Source organism: Juglans microcarpa x Juglans regia, chromosome 2S (assembly GCF_004785595.1).
Source record: "Juglans microcarpa x Juglans regia isolate MS1-56 chromosome 2S, Jm3101_v1.0, whole genome shotgun sequence".
NCBI lineage: Eukaryota > Viridiplantae > Streptophyta > Magnoliopsida > Fagales > Juglandaceae > Juglans > Juglans microcarpa x Juglans regia.
In genome coordinates this window covers 24,966,648-24,981,402 of record NC_054597.1, presented here as the reverse complement: position 1 = coordinate 24,981,402, position 14,755 = coordinate 24,966,648, and the positions used below count along the sequence as shown (strand labels likewise).

General features: G+C 36.6%; 1 long non-coding RNA gene across 1 annotated transcript; it reads right to left on the bottom strand.

Annotated features, from left to right (window-relative positions):
* Window positions 1-213: 213 nt before the first annotated feature.
* On the bottom strand, window positions 214-11,610 carry LOC121251565. The gene is made up of 3 exons (XR_005938055.1): window positions 11,474-11,610; window positions 7,993-7,995; window positions 214-224 (listed from the first exon to the last, which is right to left on the bottom strand). It is a non-coding gene; the product is annotated as an uncharacterized LOC121251565 (long non-coding RNA).
* Between the last annotated feature and the right edge of the window lie 3,145 nt (window positions 11,611-14,755).

Sequence of the window (14,755 nt, the reverse complement as noted above, 5' to 3'; positions counted from 1 at the left end):
CATAAGTTTATTACAGGAAATTAACCATACTGCGCAAATTTATTTCCTGAAATTTTTTATAGCTTAATTTACATTTCAAGAGTTCCGTAATATCAATGTCAAACTAGATACTAATGCGAGTCATGGCGGTCCTCTGTTATATAATCAACAAATTCCCTTCCATGTACCACAACATCAGTAACTTAATTTAACATGATCTTTGATTGGGATAATTAAGGCTAATGCTATAATGCCTTGGGTTCCAAATCATGTCTATTGTTGACATTATCTTGTCATCATTCATCCACATCATTTAATGTACGTATAAAGTGGAAAGACAAGAAAACAGAAACAAAATAACCATAATAGATATCATTAAGTGTCAAAATAGAATTCAAAACATTTACAAGCTCGTTAACATGTTCATATCATAAGACCCATTCTATCAACATGTTCCTTAAATAGCTTTGCTACTAGACCCTTTGTTAATGGGTCTGCTATCATAAGCATAGTACTAATATGTTCTATGGACACTGTTTGTTTCTGTACTTCCTCCTTAACGCTTAGGTATTTGAGCTCCATGTGCTTGGCACCTTTAGAATACCTATCGTTCTTGGAAAAAAAATACTGCAGAGGAATTATCACAATAAATTCTCAACGGCCTGGCTATAGAGTCTATAACTCCAAGCCCTGAAATAAAGTTCCTCAGCCATAAACCATGTACTGTGGCCTCAAAGCATGCCACAAACTCAGCCTCCATTGTAGATGAAGCAGTGATGGTTTGCTTCATACTTCTCCATGAGATCGCTCCACCAGCCAGCAGGAAAACATAACCTGAAGTGGATTTCCTGCTATCAGAGCAACCAGCAAAATCAGAGTCTGAGTATCCAGTTACCTCCAAAATGTCAGTTCTTCTGAAGGTAAGCTGGTAGTCCTTAGTTCCTTGCAAATATCGCAATACCCTCTTTGCTGCTTTCCAATGAGACATCCCTGGGTTACTTTGGTAGCGCCCAAGCATGCCAACTGCAAAACTAATATCTGGCCTCGTGCAAATCTGTGCATATATCAAGCTCCCCACAACTGATGCATAGGGGATTTTTGCCATCTCTTTGGGCTCCCACTCATTTTTAGGACACTGAGATAGGCTAAACTTATCACCTTTTGATATTGGAGTATCCAGTGATGAACAACTTTTCATGCCAAATCTCTCAAGAACTCTTTCTATGTAACTTTTCTGAGACAATCCCAACAGTCCTTGTTTTCGATTTCGAAAAATTTCGATTCCGATCACAAAAGATGCCTCACCCATATCTTTCATTTCAAAATTCTTAGAGAGAAAACCCTTGGTTTCATAAAGTAAGCCAAGATCACTGCTAACTAACAAGATATCATCAACATACAGAATCAAAATTATGAACTTACTCCCACTGACCTTTAGGTATATACATCGATCAACAATGTTTTCTTTAAATCCAAAGGCAGTAATGGTATCATTGAACTTTAAGTATCATTGTTGGGAAGCTTGCTTAAGCCCGTATATTGATTTCTTAAGCTTACATACTAGGTGATTTTTTCCCTTTTCTGAGTAGCCTTCTGGCTGCTCCATGTAGACCTCTTCATCCAAACTTCCATTTAAAAATGCCGTTTTCACATCCATCTGGTGTAACTCTAAATCATAATGAGCCACCATTGCCATAATGATCCTGAAAGAGTCCTTTTTAGATACTGGAGAAAAGGTCTCTTTGTAATCAATGCCTTCTTTCTGAGTGAAACCCTTGGCAACAAGTCTGGCCTTATATCGTTCAATATTGCCTTTTGAGTCACGTTTGGTCTTAAAGACCCATTTACACCCGACTCTTTTACTCCCTTCAGGCAATTCAACAAGATCCCAGACTTGATTTTGATCCATGGATTTCAATTCTTCTTTCATGGCATCAACCCATTTACTAGAATCATTTCCGTGTATAGCTTGTGAAAATGTTAGTGGATCTTTACTTGTCCCAATGTCAAATTCAGATTCCTGGAGATACACCACATAGTCTGTTGAAATAGCAGGTCTTCGATCTCTCTTAGACCTGCGTAAGACAACCTGTTCTGGTGACTCCGAACTTGGTTCGTCAGTGATATTATCATTCTGAGATGGATAATCATTTACATGTTCCAATGTATCATCGTGATGATCAATTAGAGGAACTATTATCCTTTCTGAGGATGTAGGTATAGGGACATCTATCCGTACTTCCTCAATTATCACATCTCTGGGTTCAATTCTCCCACTGATCTCACCAAATTCAATGAATTTAGCATTTCCTGTTTCCACTATTCTCGGACTGTGATTAGGACAGTAAAACCTATACCCTTTGGATCTCTCTGGGTACCCAATAAAGTACCCGCTTACAGTTCTAGGATCCAATTTCCTTTCATGTGGATTGTAAAGTCTCACTTCGGCTGGGCAACCCCAAACATGCATGTGCCTTAAACTTGGTGTCCTACCAGTCCATAGCTCGAAAGGAGTTTTTGGAACTGACTTACTAGGAACTCGGTTTAAGATATACATTGTCGTCTTAATAGCTTCACCCCACAGTGATTTGGGTAAGGTAGTATTGCTTACCATACTTCTGACCATATCTAATAAGGTCCGATTACGCCTTTCAGCAACACCGTTCTGCTGTGGCGTCCCGGGCATCGTATATTGTGCAACAATGCCACGTTGTTCAAGAAGTTTGGCGAATGGGCTAGGGTTACAGCCCGATTCATCATACTTTCCATAATATTCTCCACCTCGATCCGACCTGATGATTTTCACTTTTTTATCTAGCTGCCTTTCCACCTCCATGAGAAATACCTCAAGTACTGAAACAGCTTGAGATTTCTCATGTAATAGGTAGATATATCTAAACCGTGAAAAATCATCAATAAATGTGATAAAATATTTTTCTCTACCAAAACATTCAGTGGAGAATGGTCCACATATATCAGTGTGAATTATTTCAAGAAGCCCTTTACTTCTTGTGGCACCTTTCTTAGTATGTTTGGTTTGCTTTCCTTTAATGCAATCCACACACACTTCAAGATTAGTAAAATCAAGATGCGGAAGTATCATTTCTTTTACTAATCTTTGTAACCGTTCTTTGGAGATATGCCCCAATCTTTTATGCCACAAGTCATAAGAATTTTCATTCATAATGTTTCTTTTAGTTCCAATACATGTTTCATGGTACTGAGTATAGGTATTTTTAATAAATGTATTATCGAGGCAAAGTCGATAAAGACCATCGGAAAGAAACCCAGAACCAATAGATAAATCATTTCGAAATAAATTGAAACTACCATTATGGAACGAAAAAGAATAACCATCAGTATCTAGTCTAGATAAGGAAATCAAATTACGCCTCACAGAAGGCACATATACTGTGTTATGAAGGTCTAAATATTGACCGGTACTTAAAACCAGACGAAAAGTTCCTATGGCTAAAACTTCAGCCTTATTATCGTCTCCCATAAAGATAAATCGTTCACTGGGGCTTGGTGTTTGGCTTGTAAGGTATCCCTGCATGGTTATAGAAACATGAACATTAGCACCTGAATCTAACCACCAAGAGTTAGTGGGAACATTTACAAGGTTTGATTCAAAACATACAAAGGCAAGTGACTTACCTTTCTATTCAAACCAAGCCTTACGTTTCGGACACTCAGCTTTCATGTGTCCATGCTTCCCACAAAAGTAGCATTTGCTACTGTTATGTTGAACCTGATTAACTTTCTCAGGTTGCTTTCCTTTCGGTGGTCCAATTCGTTTCATCTTATCATACTGGTGCTTTTTCTTTCCGGCTTTTTTGGTCACAAAATTAACAGAGTAATGACCTTGTTGTTTCAGTCTCTCTTCTTCCTGAACTACCATACTTGCCAACTCATTCACATTCCATTTGTCTTTAATAGAATTATAATGCATCTGGAATGGACCATACTGAGGTGGCAATGAGTTCAGAATAAACTGAACAATGAAGGACTCCTCAACTTTCATTCCAAGGGTTTGTAATCTAGCGGCAATATTGGTCATTTCAAGGATATGCTCTTGCATTCCTTTAGCACCATCATATTTCATGGTGGTAAGTCTAGCCATAAGTGTTCTTGCTAAAGATTTATCTGCGCACCTAAATCTCTTCTCAGCATTTTTCAAAAAAATTTGGGCTTCCTCAGCACTAGGGAGTGAATTTTTTATATTTTCAGCTATGGTCATTTTCATGAACATCAAACTCAGCCTATTTGATCTCTCTCATTGTTTATATGACTCTCTCTGATCTCTATCACTATTCTCAGTGATGGGTGGTGGTTTTGGACTCGTAAGTGATGAGTCCAAGTCAAGGACTTCCAAGGTGAACCTAACTCGCTCAACCTATTCAGAAAAATTAGAGCCAGTCAAAACAGGAACAGATGAAGTTTGTGAGTGTAGTGATGTAGATACGCTTACTGCAAGAAAATTTTATCACATAATGCTTTGAGTTAGACACTTATAAATAATAATCAGAATTTAAACAATTATGGATACACTAATAGTACAGCAAGACCCTCCTTTGGGAGTAGATCTTAATACACAAAGTGTTCTCACCAATATTAAATTCTGTGGATGAATTAGTTGTATCATCAGAATTCTCCTTTGGGAGTAAACTCTAATATACAAAGTGTTTCCTCCAATATTTACTTTTGATGGATGAACTAGAAGTGTCATCAAGACCCTCCTTTGGGAGTAGATCTTGATACACAAATTGTTCACTCCATCATATCCACCTTACTATAGGTTTAATGATTTATCATAAAAATTAAGAAAATCTTGTACCTTTGGGTAACCAATATTTTCTTAATTTTTGAAGTAAATCATTTGTCCAATATTGGATAAAATATGCATGGCATAATAATAGCCAAAATAAACAATTCATACATGTATTTAATAATATGCATAAAATCTAATTAATACATGTATATAATAATAACATGTTAATAAATATTAATACATGTCTTTAACAATAATAACATGCATAAAATAACAGAAAATAAATTCCAGAATTTTTTTTAATAAATAATAATATTATTATAATATAATATAATATAACCGGTCCGGGTCTGGACTGGACCGTACAGTAACCCGGGCCGAAACCCGGTTCAGTGATGAGCCCGTTTAACACAATAGGCAAGAAATCGGGCCTACTGTACAGGGCCCAATACGGTTCTGTTTCTTTGTTTTTTTTTATAAGACGGGCCTTTCTCTCGGGCTGGGCCAAGGCCCACGGCCCAGGCCCTTTACAAAAACATAAGAAAAACTCTCGGGCTGGGCCAAGGCCCACGGCCCAGACCCGTATCACATTAAGAAGAAACCCTACGGGTTCTTCTTCTCTCCCGCCCACAGTGCCATGACTTTTCCTTTCTTCTGTGATGGCGCCGCAGCACATACAGACCAGCTTCATCCCGTAACGGTGGACGTCGCCGACGAGGAAGAGACATCATGGCTTCGCCACATCCTCCCATCGCCGAGGTCCACCTCCACTTACAGTTTCCTTTTTGTTTACTGAATCTCTCCACAAAACCACCGCGGGCAGTGGGCTTGAGAGCCCTCTGCTACCGTTACAGAGATGCCGGTGAGGAGGTTCTCAGCCTCCTCGCGGCGCCGTCCTCCCTCGGGGTTTTTTTTTTTTTTTTTTTTTTTTTTTTTTTTTTTTTTTTTTTTTTAAGCAGGAACGGCACCCATTCGGGACTTCACAGTCCCATTGTGCCGTCCCGTCTAGCTCCTTGCACAGCAGCGTGTAGTGACACGGTCACCACTCACAGTGGTTCCACCATATACGGTGGTTTCTCAAATGCAGCAACGTATACAATAGATGAAATACACTCAACAAAGACATATACAAATTATGGCACACCAAAATCGAAATACATTAATAGTTATTAGTGCATCGTAATTTCATATAACATGGAATCAACATCATCATAAAACTTCTCTTCCAGATCGTAAAACTAATATTTTTAATTTTTCGCAATATGATAAAACATAATGTACGAAAACACATATTCACTGTATATTTTATCGAGATCATAAAAAATCTATCAACCTAAAGCTCTGATACCACATGTTAGATATTTTAACATGAACATTAATAAATGGATATTGGATTTTGTATGATCCACAATAATAAACAATAATAGTGAAAGACGTACCTTTCTCCATCTGTTTGATGAAGAAATAAATCTGGCTATGAGAGAAGGATCACCCTAGCAACTTGGCCTCACTAGTGTCTCTCGATGGCTAGAGGTACACTAATGTTGTAGGTGAGAACCCTTTAACACCTTAGTCCTATTTATAGATTTCTGGCCATCATGAAATCTAAGTCTTTGAGTCAGACTATAATTAGAGATAAGAGTTAATCTTATCTCTTAGGAGTTTAAATCTCATTATAACTCTAACAATTATTTAAAACTCTATCAGATATGGGTGAGTGGGACATAGAGTTCAAATAGAACTCTTACACTCACCTCTGGGTACCCATAACTACAAGAACTATTTTGCCCAGAACTTGCGCAAGATAAGAAATTATCCACATCCATATATATTTACAAAAAATAAAATAAAAGAGAGTCGCATTTTCCAGAACATTAATACCACAAGTAATAAAAAAAACATGAATAACCCCACTTGCCTCCCCAAGATTTTGGGAAAAAACTCCCATGGTCCTTCCAAAAGTTTTTAACAAAAAAGTGTACCTCAATACATGAAAAGAAAAATCCATCCAACAAAGATCTAAAGAAAATCCGAGTTTATCCGAGCTGTCTTCTATCCTCCTTGAGTGCTTCAAGCCATCTACCTAAATTACAAATTGTATCAAATGCTTGAAGAAGAATTACACCGTGTCAAAGAAAAGAGATGGATCTGTGGGAAGAAGAAAATAAAATGTACATGTTATACCTTCTTCACCTCTTTGTGCTTCACCAGCGCCAAAGGTCACATTTTCAGCCAGTTCTTCCTTCACGTTTTCAGTGAAAGCTCAAGTGATGGGTTTGAGTTTGTGATGGGTTCTCAGTCAGTTCCATTTGTGCAGGATTTCTGCAGAGATGGTTTTTGTTTCGATATCATCTTTACAAACCATTTATCAAAAGTTGGATAGGTAAATTTAAAATTTTCATTTTAAAATTTTGAAAACCCAAGAAGTAAGATGCTAAAATTAAAAGAAAAATGATCGATATATAAGTTATTCTATAAAAATGTACTTAATTTAAAAATAATTGTAAGAAGACTGTGCTTCTATCACTAATCAAATTAAAAAGCAGAATACTCTTAAAAAGGAGATTTCATTTGTGGAAATAGTCTCCTCTTTCATTCTCTTGAGAAGGGTAAGGTGGAGTTTTTGAGTGAGTCCTATACGTCTTACTGAAATAAAGAAGGCGTAGGTGTATTTCCCTGGTTTTGAACCGAGGGGGAGCTGGATGGATGAACTAACAGAATGTGATCAGTTGGGATTAACCGAAGAGGAGAGACTATCGATTAATATTGATCAGGGCAGGGTTGAGGAAGTGTCTCGGAAAGGTGAGCTTTGTTTGGTGGGAAAATTATGTTCGGAAAGACGTATAAACAAAGAAGTAGTGCGATCAATGGTGATGAAAATCTGGAGGGTTTTAAAACCTTTTACCTTTCAGGAGATACATCCGAATGTTTTTCATTACTTTTGTGAATGAAACTGATAAGATGTGAGTTTTAGGAGGGAAACCATAGTTATTTGACAATTCTCTATTTATCTTAAAGATGTTTGACGGGTTTATTCAGTCTCACCAGTTTTGACTCAAAGATGTTCTGGGTATAGCTACATAATCTCCCTTTAGCGTCTATGAATGACGAAACAAGAAGACAGATTAAGGAAACCATCTGTGAAGTGCAAGAGGTTGACGTATAAGAGGATGGGGTAAGATGGGGAAATTATTAACGGGTGAAAATAGAGATTGACCTGAGGAAGGTTGTATCAAGGGGACGAACTGTTACTCTCAAAGGAAATAAAATGACCCATAAAATGTGGAAAGCTGCCTCAAATTTGCTTCAAATGTGGACGTGTTTTGCATGACAAAAAGGGGTGCTGCTCTTCTATAACCACCGGAACTCTGGACAAACAATTTTGTTCTTGGCTTAGAGCAGATAATTATCCCAAAAGAAAGCATATACAAAGAACAGTGATACTTAGAAGGAGTTTTTTTAGGTAAAGAAGCAATCATTACAAGGGAAGTGTGTCACTCTAAGGGCCGCCAGCAACAATGGAGACGAATCGACCGCTGCTGGTACATCTCGGAAATTTACCAATTTCGGGAATGAAGATTTTTCAGGCAAAAATATGGGGGAATTTGAAATTGAAATGAATAATCAGTTAATTGAGGTACTGTAACACCTTACTTAATTAACCATTAGATCAACTCTTAAGTATTCTAGATTAGGTTTTTAATTTTGGGTTATTAATTACATTAAGGTTGATAGTGAGGTTAGCCTTAATCTTGGCACTTAGTACCATTAAGCTAATGATTATTAAAGCAAGCCCATTAGTGAATTTAGTGAGGCGTTTAGGACCTTAGAGCATTCATGAGCCTAATCTTGGCACTTAGTACCATTAAGCTAATGATTATTAAAGCAAGCCCATTAGTGAATTTAGTGAGGCGTTTAGGACCTTAGAGCATTCATGGGCCTAGCCTAAGAGCTATTAAGCCATGAACCCACACACTTGCCCCTTTTAAGCCCACAAGGCCCAAAGTCATGTTTGGGTTTATTTCACTACTCAACTTGAAAGCCCAATACATCATACCATTGATTTTCTTAAGCCCAAATCATATCCTAAGTATCCAAATTAAGTTTTCAAAGTTGGCTAAGACCATTAACTATCATACTTGAGGTTAATGAACTTTAAGCCATTATTTGAAGCTTAATTTTGTTTAATCTTTTCTTAAATCTTTTAATTCGAATTTTCTTGAATTATTACTTCATTACATCATAATTAGACCTTGCTAATACTCTAGCTAAACCTCCCCACATTTCATTAAGGAAAATGACATATGAAACCCAAACCTTGCATCAATCGACTTGGTGTATTATCCTTTGTATGCTTAGACTATTTTGCCCTTAGGCACAACATTTTGTAGTTTGTACCCAAGAGTAATATGGTTTTTAAACACCTCATGAGACCCCTTAAAACTCAGTTTGAGACTTGGACGAAATTGGTTACACAAACCAACTCAAATGACCCAACTGAGTGCACCTTGGTCTAGTTTGTGTAGGAACTGATTGGGTTGGAATTTAACCTGCCATCTGCCATGGTTGAGCCACCACCCCATGCCATCTCCTTCACCACCTAATCCCCAAGGGACCCCATGACTATCATGAAAAATTTGACTCAGATTTTCCCACCCAAAACCATCCAAAAACAGAAGCTCAAATCTGCCAAGTAGAAACCACTTGAATCCGTGGTTAGCATAGGTGGTTTGCTTGACTTTTTGTCAACTAAACCATGCCCCATGACTTGGCCACCACTGTAGGACCATTGTAGCCACATTAAGGAAGAAATTATGGTGGTTTTAGGCCACTATTCCCCCTACACAAGAGGACACAAACTGATGAAGACAATCTAAAATTTTAGCAACCACCCTCCATTGTATAATCTTTTTTCGAATTGCACCTCCATGATCACTTGGCAGCCAACCCTCCACCTTCTACCACCAAAATATGCCTTCAAGAAGTGACCTTGCACATGCACAAATCAGCCATGATGATGAGTCAAAATGATGAGTCAAGACAATGAGCAAAACTGTCCAAAGAAAATCACTTTGAACCCGTCAGCCCCATGGTTGGTTTTGTTGGCTTTCCTTCTATTTCTTCTGCACCACGACTTGACCAGCCACCATAGGAGTAATGTAGCAACTATAAAAGTGAAATCATGGTGGTTTAGGGCACTTTTTTGGTCTGCACAAGATGACATAAGTGATGGAGTGCAAATCTGGAAATTTCAGCTTCTTACACCACCTTCCACCAATCACCTTGGACCAAGGCCAACATCCTCTCTCTTTGGCTGCCTATAAAAGGCCCCTTCACCCCCCTCATTTCCTCCAAACCTCAGCTCCAAGATTTCTCTTAAGTCTTGAGAGCACTTCTCCCCCTTAAAGAGCAATAGAGTGAAACCGAGTAGGTTTTTGGTGAGTTCTTGAGTGTTCTTGAGCAAGGCTTGAGTGCTCGGAAGGCCACGAAATTTATAAGTTTTCTTGCTCTTGATCTTAATTAGCATGTCAAACTTTTTTTCTAAGTGTTTTTACGAAATTTGGTTGAGTTTTGAGAAGGTTATCAAGCTTTGTTCAAAATTGGGTCATTAAAGGGTGGTTTGAATGATTAAATGATTTTAAGTGGAAATTTAGCTATGACATGTCTTAAGCATGATTTTATATGCTTTATTGTTGTCTTAGAATAATTATGGAAAGTTTGAGATTTTTGATTGAAAGCATGCCATGATAGGTTTTAAATCTATCTTGTTTTGATCATCAAGTATGAATCGATTTGAATAAATTGGAGATTTAGGATATCTTAGCCATGATTAAGTGTTGGGATGAACTTTATTATCCAAGAATTAGCCTTCATTATGTCATTAAAGATGTTAGTGATCATTTGTGATTAAAGAAAATCTCATATGCATGCATTCATAGGGATCAATAGTTGAAAACATACTTAGACATCAACTAAAGTGCATGCCATGGGTTGGGACTATTTGGGCAAGTTCCACTTTGAATTTTGAAAATCCAAGGGCATATGGTTTTAGAATGCCAAAAATATGAAGTCTATGAATTTTGGTTAAATTTGGAGTTCTTTTACAATTAGTAAAAATTTAGGGCTTTAACGGTAATTTTTTAGAGTCTAGGGGTATTTTTGTAAATATCCATTTTTTAAACCTTTGATTTTGAACCTCAACCAGAGAAGTATTAATCCTAACTTAGTACGCATTTGATTTCAGCTGCTACGACATTTTTTTTGATTACTCAGGAAGTTTAAAAGTTGGCCTTTAACTTACACATTGACAAATTATTTATGATTTATCGATACATGCTTCATTCATGTTTCAATTATCACTTTGAGCATAAAATATCATGTTATATGATACATTGAGTGTATATTTGTATGACATGTGATATTTCTACCATTTTAGCATATTGCATCCGTAAATGTCATTTCATATAAAAAGCTTGCTATATATGCACATGTCATGGAATACATTTTTTTAACTTAGCATGAAAATAATTTTTGTCACTACCCCAAAGGCTAGGATGAGGAATTATCTTGGTGGAACTCTTCTGTCCACTCTGGAGTGTTTAAGAATGGAGTGATAACTCTTGGGTTGACAAAGAATAGTCAACGGGCTTCGTATGTGTTCTTTTTAAAGAACACTGGAGCGAAGTCAATATGTTATGACACCTAATGTTGGTGGGTGTACACGTACACGTTATGATGTTATGTTATATTACCAATGTATTGGGAAATAGTCTGCAGACAACGTAGTTTGAACGTGAGTTGTACTACAGTCACTGGCAGGTACTCACAGTGCACATGGGGAACTGTGATGATACCACACGTTATGATCAATTTATGAATTGCTAAAAGTGATGAAATATTATGATGAAAATATTATCTTTTGACGATTAAAGTAAAAATGTTCTTTGAACAAAAAAAATGTGTCTCCATTTTTCTAAAAACGTTGAGGAATCTGGATGGGAGACACATACACATTTTTCTGCATTTCATGTATTCATATTTATCATTCTTCATGCATAATTTATCTTTGTGCAAATTAGTTGTTAACTTATTGAGATTTCATGTAAATCTCACCCCTTGTGGACCCACTATCATTCCACTTGGAATGATAGAAGTTGTGTCAGGATACGAGGAGGACGGATTAGATGGAGCACTAGATCCAACTGATTGAGAAGGAACCTGACCGCAAGATGAGACTAGTTTTGATCATCATGTTTATAGCCTTAGTCCTTCATGCTCTAGAACATATGGTGTGTTGTCGTAGGCAACCAAAAATGAAACCTATACTCCTAAAAATACAGGTAGCAGTGCAAGTAATGATCGTTCTCACGGAGAGTATTTAGCCTAGTTTTATACTATGTGAACAAGGATTGGGAGGGGGGTTTGAGTATAACGAAAACAATTTTAAGAAGAACAACTAAGAAACAATTCAAATTAAAGTATCGAAATCAATCAAAAGAACAAACCTTGGTCTAAGTCAACATCCACCATCGAAATTTTACAACTGATCATCGATGCAAATATATATTAATTCATACTTTGAATATTTACCATTGAAATTATTTTTCTATCTCTTCTTAGTCGCAGTTAATTAGAAAACAAACGATCTAATTAACCCTAACTACTAAACAACCCAAGACAAGCGCTAAAGGTTTAATCTAGTAGCCACCTTAAGAATTAGAGAGATCGATGAAGATAAACAACACAAGCACAAGCGGTTGCATTTAATTTCGTCGAGTGTTCTTCATAAGATCTAATAATTTTTGACACAGAAAATCATCAAATCTTAGTTGCTTCACAAATTAGAGGGATCAAACAATTACGGATTTGATGTCTAATCTAGCAATAGATTGCAATGAATAATAAACTAGTAGGCCTCCTAGTAATTAAACAAGACAATCATGAAAATAGGCATAGAAAAACATTCGATACTTAAAGTATAAATTGAACACTAAAAACAAATTAGATCTCACAGTTTTATTGATTCCAAGATTTCCGTTTCCTTCGACCAATTATGAAAGTTTAGCCACACAAAGCCATCATGAAAACTGGGAGGAAGAGTTAGAGAAGAGGGGAGAGAGATGCCCTAGTATGATGATTTTTCTCTTTTACACGTCCATGCCCCCTTTATTAGAATCCTACCAAATCTCCTAAAATATCCTAAACATTATCCTCAAATAATCATATCCAAATTAAATTTAATTAAGGGAAATATTAAAAATAAAATAGTCCTAATATAACTAGGAAAGTGATGTTTTCCAGCTGTAACTTTCGTGCACCAGATCTCCAAAACATTTGCAATTAAATCGCATATTTGAATTGCACGATAAGGCCGAACGTTCTGAAACGTTAGTAGTGCAGGTGTGTCAACTTCAAGCCCAATTTCGACCTTTATGAAGTCAGTATCTTTCAAAACTAAAAACATAAAAATTGTATATCTTTGTCTTGTGGTTTCATAGCATCTTGAATCATCTCAATCAGAGCTCGGATGAGAGACTTATGCCCAGACTAGGAAGAAGTATTGAAACTGTCCAGAACCGCCCAATTAACTTCATTTTGCATTAAACGACTCCATTTGCTTCCTAAATAAAAATATAAGAATAATGAGTACATTTAGGCACCAAATAAGTATAAATGACTAAACATTATGGGAGAAAAATATGATACTTTGCATTCTCATCAAATTTCCCCACACTTAACTTTTGCTCGTCCTCGGGCAAAACTCCAATTCACTTTCCCAAAAACGCCAAGGTTGCTACGACATCAATAAAGAACAACCAAGCTCTTCAAAACTCATAACATATCATGAACATTCTTAACCAACTTAAAATTACTTAGTAAGCATTTTCACTTGAAGATAGAGTAAACTAAATACGTAGACCCTCACGGAAATAAACACTCGACTCTCATGTGTTTGAAGGGTATGTGTTTCGCTCAAATTCATTCCAATGGAAATGATCTGCCATAGGCTTGCGTATCTTCTCATTCTCCACTACTGAGATCACATGCATAACATGAATTATAAGGACTTTTCAAGGGTTGTAATGAGGTTTAGGATCAAGGTGGAAAATATTTGGGAGTGTAGCTCAGAAGCCATCGAAACTAGTGGAACAAAAATGAATCAACTCAAGCTCGAATATATAAGACATGTAAAACCAGTCACTCTATTCAGCAGCTTCTTCAATTTGGCTTTAAAGCATTTAAACCATGTAAAACTCCTGCATTGAAAAAGAGATCATTCAAAGAGACAAGGAGCGATCATTCACAACAGCTTCCACCTTGTATATATTACGTATAAACATACCCATTTATTGGAATTTTAGGAGGAATTATGAACATGGATAGTTTGTAATATCAAAAGCAATTTCCTCCATCACTTCCTTTCTTCTTTTCTTTTTTTTTTCTTTTTTTTTTTTACCAAAATTACATCAACAATGGAACTCACAAATTGAGAATGAGAACATGTTCCATTTCACCAATCATAGCCATACCACAAATCCAGACACCCCCACACTTATTTCTTGCACATTCATACATATCATAATGATGAACAATGGTCCACTAGTTTTACGGCTTGGGTAAAGGTATTGTTTTTCGGGTTTAAAGCTTGTAACGTGGGTTCACAATAAACCGAAAAAAAAAAAAAAAGCTCAAAAGGGTTCAACAAAGGGAAAAATTAATTACAAGGTAGGCTATTTCGCTTATGTAGCTTATAACAAAGAGGCCCTTAATCATGTTCATGCATGCATGTGTCAATATGACCTCGAAGAGAATCAAAACAAGTTCTAGAGAAATGAATCCATGGAAGCATATCTCACATGAAAAAAAATAGTGAGACTGATATGGATGTGTCAGTCTAAAGGAAAATATCTCACCGGCTTTTGTCTATCAAATTTAGTCACTACCATTCTCAAGGAAAATAACTAGACTAATTAATTCTAAGTTGGAAAATTACTTATTCAATCT